Consider the following 6,000-nt stretch of genomic DNA (forward strand, 5'->3'; position numbering starts at 1 on the left):
CATCTTTTAAGACTTAAATCTTTTGCATTTAGTTTGATTAAAATAGACTGTGTGAATAAAGCAGAGTTGTTTCTCAACCTGCAACATCATTTTCACTCATATTATATTTTTGTCATTGCCCACAGGTGTCAAAAAATTTGAACTGTAGACTTTGGATGGGTAACAGGCCTTCCAGAGGAACTCTTACCTTAGTAAGGAGAGATCATGAATTTTGGTTGGACGGTTAAACAGTTCTGTCACAGAAAGGTTTTTGAATGCATTTATAAACAAAGCTTATCTACCATCATAGTAATACTGCACCATATTCAAAATTAAATAGACTTAATGAGGTAGCTATGGTGTGGAGAGGGAACTGCCATGTATTTTGTGCCATCACGTAGAAACTTTCAGCTAAGTCACTTATCTAGGAGTACATGTCACTAAAATGATAAACACAAGTTGAAAACAGTCATGCAATCACTTTATGTGTTGAAGAAGTACATGCATTGTATTGAGAAATATCTATGTATTTTAACGTATTTACAATGAATTTAACTTAATTAAAAGACCCTCGAAGTAAAGAGAAGATATTGGTGAGAGTGTTTTATATGTGGAATTTTTATGAATCCTCCTTTAATTCTGCTTGGAATAGCAATAGAATTCTAAAGTTAAACTTTCAAGATTTAGGTTAGCCTTCCAAAGTTTACTCTTCTGACATGAGACAGTATAAAACAAAAATGTGTGTACTTAAAGAGTTTGTGCTGAAATTCTAATTTTTTTCAAAATCACTCATACTTTAACAGTGAAATGATCAAAGAGTAATTATAATCCTCTCATTTATGATCACAACTCATGCCTCCAGAAGAGATGACTATTTTCACAACATAAACTTGAATTCACAGGCTGTTTGTATATATTAGGTACATGCTGCAGTATCAAGCTCGATTAAATGTAGAACATATTTTGTGAGAAACAATAAGAATATAACACATAAAATGTATCTTATAGTAGTAAATTTAAGGTAAATATCTACTCTTGATTATTCATACTAATTTAATATGAAAGCATTCTATTTTACATTTTAATTTACAAATAACACTTAAAACAATTACATTCATCCATGAATTTATCTATTTTCATCTCAGCATCAGATAACATGGCTATTTAGAAACTGCTAGATCTTATATATAGAGTTTATGCTTTCTGTTAGTTTGTTGAACCCATTTAGCTTTAAAGAAAACCTCTCACCAGTTATCCATTTTCAATATCCTTATTACATTAGTGCTGAAAAATTATTTCCATAAAGCATTGAATTCATTTACTTTGTTAAGTTCCTTTTCAAAAGGCACCTTTCTGTATGACAAAATAAAGATAATTAAAAAGTTTAAAACATCATATTAAATGCTAATCATATCTGATGAAATACATATTAAATTTTTATTGTATTTCATTTTGCCTTTGATTTGTTATTGAATCAGTAGTTGCATTTTTAACTTGTCACATGAATTAATTTTAACTTCATAATAATCATTAAGACTGCGATGAAATGATTGATTTTTCTTTTGTTTAATACAAGATTTTTGTTGAGATTTACAATGGATTTTTTTTTAATAGACAAAGTAGCTGAAGATCTAACTGTGAGGCATTTATTTTGCCAACATTAAAAAATTAATGTATGCATTTTACTGCCAGAGTCAAAGATATTTTCCAAAAAACAAGGAAAAAATCTGTAGTCTTCAAAAAGCCCGGCAATGTGGCTACTAGTAACCCCTGTCAGATGAGCACCTCCCGGTCCTTCAGACCACTAGCATATTGGCTTTGTGCTTATTACCTGCCTGCTCTTAACTACAATCGAAAGGTTTGCGTCCTTTTTTTTTTGGTGTTGTAATTTTTAAATATTTTGAAAAATTTTCTTGTAAATTTAAAAATTTTAAATGGTTGCTTGCTGTCTTGGGTTCTAAAAATTCAGTGAAACTCAGTGAAGACATATTCAACCCAATTATTAACCCCATGAAGTTACTCATACCAGTAGATCTTCCCTCTCCAGATCACATATGATTACTGAATATCGCAACTTCTCCATTATTAAAGTAAGCAGTAATCAAGAAATAAAATAGAATAGAATTGGCATTAAGAAGAAATAAACTGCTACTTAAATGACTCCTCTAACTACATGAATATTTGCATTTAGAGATAATGGGAACCCTTTTATTCATAAACTTAGATTTAAAGTTGAATTCGGAGGATTCCTATAGGTAACTACTAGAATTGTTCCCCAAAAGGTGGAATTTAGCTTCTTGGTGAAGGACAACATGGACATGAGTGATTTGATAAAGTCCTTCAATTAATTCTGATATTCATATCCCTTCCTTAAGGATCTTGCATCTAATATAATTATATTTTTCAGTGGGTAATTGAAAGTCAGTTTCATCCAACATTGTTCAGAAAATGAGGTGAGGAGATGGAACTGAAATCCATGTCTTTCAATTTCAATGCAGTGCCCTTTCTAATGTATCATGTTTTACTACACCCCTCTTAAAATTATCTTAGTGTCAGTAACAATTTATCACTTCAGTCCAAAAGTCAATGCAAATTCTCTGACCCTTCTTAAAAAAAAACAAAACTAATTTCCTTTAACCATTATAAGTCATGGTCTCCAGCAGAGACACAGGCAAATATGAATTGACTGAGTTATTCTTAGCTTGATGTTTCTTGACAAATTCAGAGGTATTGATACAGATTTACCAATTTTTAAGCAGATTTTGTCTTTTTTAAATTATCTTTAGGTTTTGGCACATATTGTTAGAATGTGTAATTGAGGATGAAAAATGTCAGAGCTTTCGCGCTAATGACTAATTTTGATTAATTCATCCAGCCATTCTTGTCCACATTTCCATACTGTGGTTTCACTAATTGGGTGAGTTCAGATTGTACTATCACTGGGAAGATAATTCTGGAGGACTGGCAGACAGCGATGGTGCACATCCCTCTTCTGGTCGTAGGGAAAGTGGATTATGAAAAAGAGTTGTTATGCAGCTGGGATCTGTCAGTCCCTGCTCAGTGCACCTCCTTCTTGGGTGAACCTTCAGGAGCTTCATTCAGAAACAATCTGAGGTCAAAATGACTCATCCTCTTTCCTTTACATACACACTACGTAAATTCTTTCACACCCCTCAATTCAATGCCTGAGCTTTGAAAGGTACTCTTATTTTTTGATACATCTCAGATTTTCTTTTTATCTATTAAATATTTATATATATAAACTCTTATCAAGATTATATTCCTTTACTAGAGAGGAATACATTTATTTATTTATTTATTTTATATTTTATTTATTTATTTTTAGAGAGTGAAGGAAGGGAGAAAGAGAGAGAAACATCGATGTGCAGTTGCTGGGGGTCATGGCCTGCAACCCAGGCATGTACCCTGACTGGGAATCGAACCTGTGACACTTTGGTTCACAGCCCGCGTTCAATCCACTGAGCTATGCCAGCCAGGGCTGATAGGAATACATTTATTTAAAAAATTGTTGAATGCCTACTATGTGCCAGATATTGCCTTGGATCATGTGCATGTAACCAAATGCAGTTCCAGCTGCCTGCCACTACGAAAGCTAATACTTGAGAGGCAGGTGCTGATGTAAAGGGAAGTGGTTTATTCAAATGCCAGCCACATGGAAGATGAGGGACTCATTCAAAGCCCATCTCTCCAGGAAGATGGGTCATTCATGTCTCAAAGCCCATCTCCACATCTCAGTGGAGGCAGAGGTGTTTATAAGGGGGAACCGAACAAAGATATCAAGGAAAGGAGGTTAAAAAGTTCTTTACATGCAGATGACCACAGTCCATTCCGAATAAAGCAAGTGATAATCCAGGATGCATCATCTGGGATTCATATCATGCTGATTTCATGTCATCCTGGCTGCATGGTTAAAGGTCAGCAAATCTCCCAGAGCTAGGATGCCTAAAGGTCAAGGTCTGTATCTTCTGAAGTTAGTTCCTAGGATTCTTGTATAAACACGCTGTTTGTCTATATACACATTAATCAGAGTCAGCACTTAACGAAAACATTGTTCAAAACAACGGTGGGGTGGGTTACAATTTCCCACTGTTACATGCATGGTCAATAAAATAGTCTTTCTTCTTACGGAATTTATAATCTTGTTGGAATTTATAGATTTATAGTCTTGTGGCTAAAGATTATGTATACGTATTACATATACTTTATGTATGTGTATACACATATTACACACAAATATACATTTCTATATACATATATCTATGTATGTGTGTGTTTGGTGGTAAGTGCTAATACAAAAATAAAGTAGACAGCCCTTGCTGGTGTGACTCACTGGACTGAGTGCCAGCCTGCGAACCAAGGGGTCTCCAGTTTGATTCCCAGTTAGGGCACATGCCTGGGTTGCAGGCCAGGTCCCAAGTGGAAGGTGTGCAAGAGGCAACCACACGTTGATGTTTCTCTCCCTCTCCTTCTTCTTCCCTGCTTCTCTCTAAAAATAAATAAATGAATAAAATCTTAAAAAAATAAAGTAAACAAAGGGACAAAAAATTTCACAAGACTGCTATTTTAACCAGTCAAGAAATGTCTCAACACTTCGGTAGAGCTATAAATTAAGAAATGGCGTGAGCCCCAGTGATAGCTGAGGAAAGAACACTTCAGGCCAAGGGAGGAACTTGCTTTGCATATTTGTGGAATTACAAAGAAGTGGTGTGACAGGAGCACTGTGACAGCAGAGTGACAGGAGACAAGGTCTGAGACATTGTAAGGACCCAGGACATCCAGGGCTTGTCAGCCTTAATAAGGACTTTGGAATTTATTCTTTGTAAAATGGGCATTTACTGAAGGGCTTTGAGTTTAGAAGGGCATAATTTGGTTTATGTTATGTATGAGGTATAAAGAATAGATTTACAGTGGAACTCAAATAGACTTGTTGGGGGGCTGTTAAAATGATACAGGCAAGGTGATAATCCTTGAACTGAGGTGAGATTGTACAGAAGTCAGATTCCCAATATGCTTTAAAGATAGAACCAATAGGGTTTTCTGATAATTTCTATACTGAAATGAGAGATAGAAAAGCTAAACTCCTCCTCGTTTTGGGCTGAAAACTTGGAATAATAGACATGACCAACTTATTGACAGGGAAAAATAATACTAGATGAGTAGTGATTTCCAAAGCCTTCCCTAGTAGTGAAACAACTCTCATTACATACAAGTAAAAACTCCTTCAAAAGACTGAATTGGTTCAGTACCATTTTATGTTACCGTACTTCACAAGCATTTTTTTTTACACTTGCTAATGAAAGCTCAGGTTGGCAGCAGAGATAAAAAATGATTGGTGGAGCTATTAGGGAAATATTCACAAAGGCTAGGAAGTATCTTGCTTGACAGACAGAAACAATGACTACTTAAGTGGGTTTGGGGGATGGGTGTCACCTAAAAAAAAACCCCTAGCTGACAGGAATATGATCAGTCTTTCCACAGATCCTCTGACTTCACAATCGTTTTGCTAGTACAAAGAAAGGGGAATTCCCCACCCCCCTTTGTTGACTTGTAAATCAGTACTAAATGTTTAAATCCCAAAATTTAAATTTATTTATGTATTTTAATTTTAATTAGAAGGAAAATATTTGTTGTTTTGAACCTGAGTGTAGAAAGGAGAGTAGAAAGGATGACTTAGTAAACTGATATCTCTCATACTGACAGAAAAATACACAGTGTGATTAGAAAAATAATATTAGTAGAAAATTATAAAAAAATTATTCACATTTGTATAACAGACTAATTTTTTCTCAACATATGTTTTTTTTTAATTTTTGTGTCTGCATTTCATAAAATCTAGGATATTTTATTGCCAGAGTAAACTGCTTATATATATAAAGATTTTATTTATTTATTTTGAGAGAGAAGGGAAGGGAGGGAGAAAGAGAGCGAGAGAGAAATATCAATGTGTGGTTGCCTCTCATGCACCCCATACTGGGGACCTGGCCTGCAACCCAGGCATGT

The sequence above is a fragment of the Phyllostomus hastatus genome, unplaced genomic scaffold, assembly GCF_019186645.2.
Source record: "Phyllostomus hastatus isolate PE091 unplaced genomic scaffold, TTU_PhHast_1.1 phas_contig_40, whole genome shotgun sequence".
Lineage (NCBI taxonomy): Eukaryota > Metazoa > Chordata > Mammalia > Chiroptera > Phyllostomidae > Phyllostomus > Phyllostomus hastatus.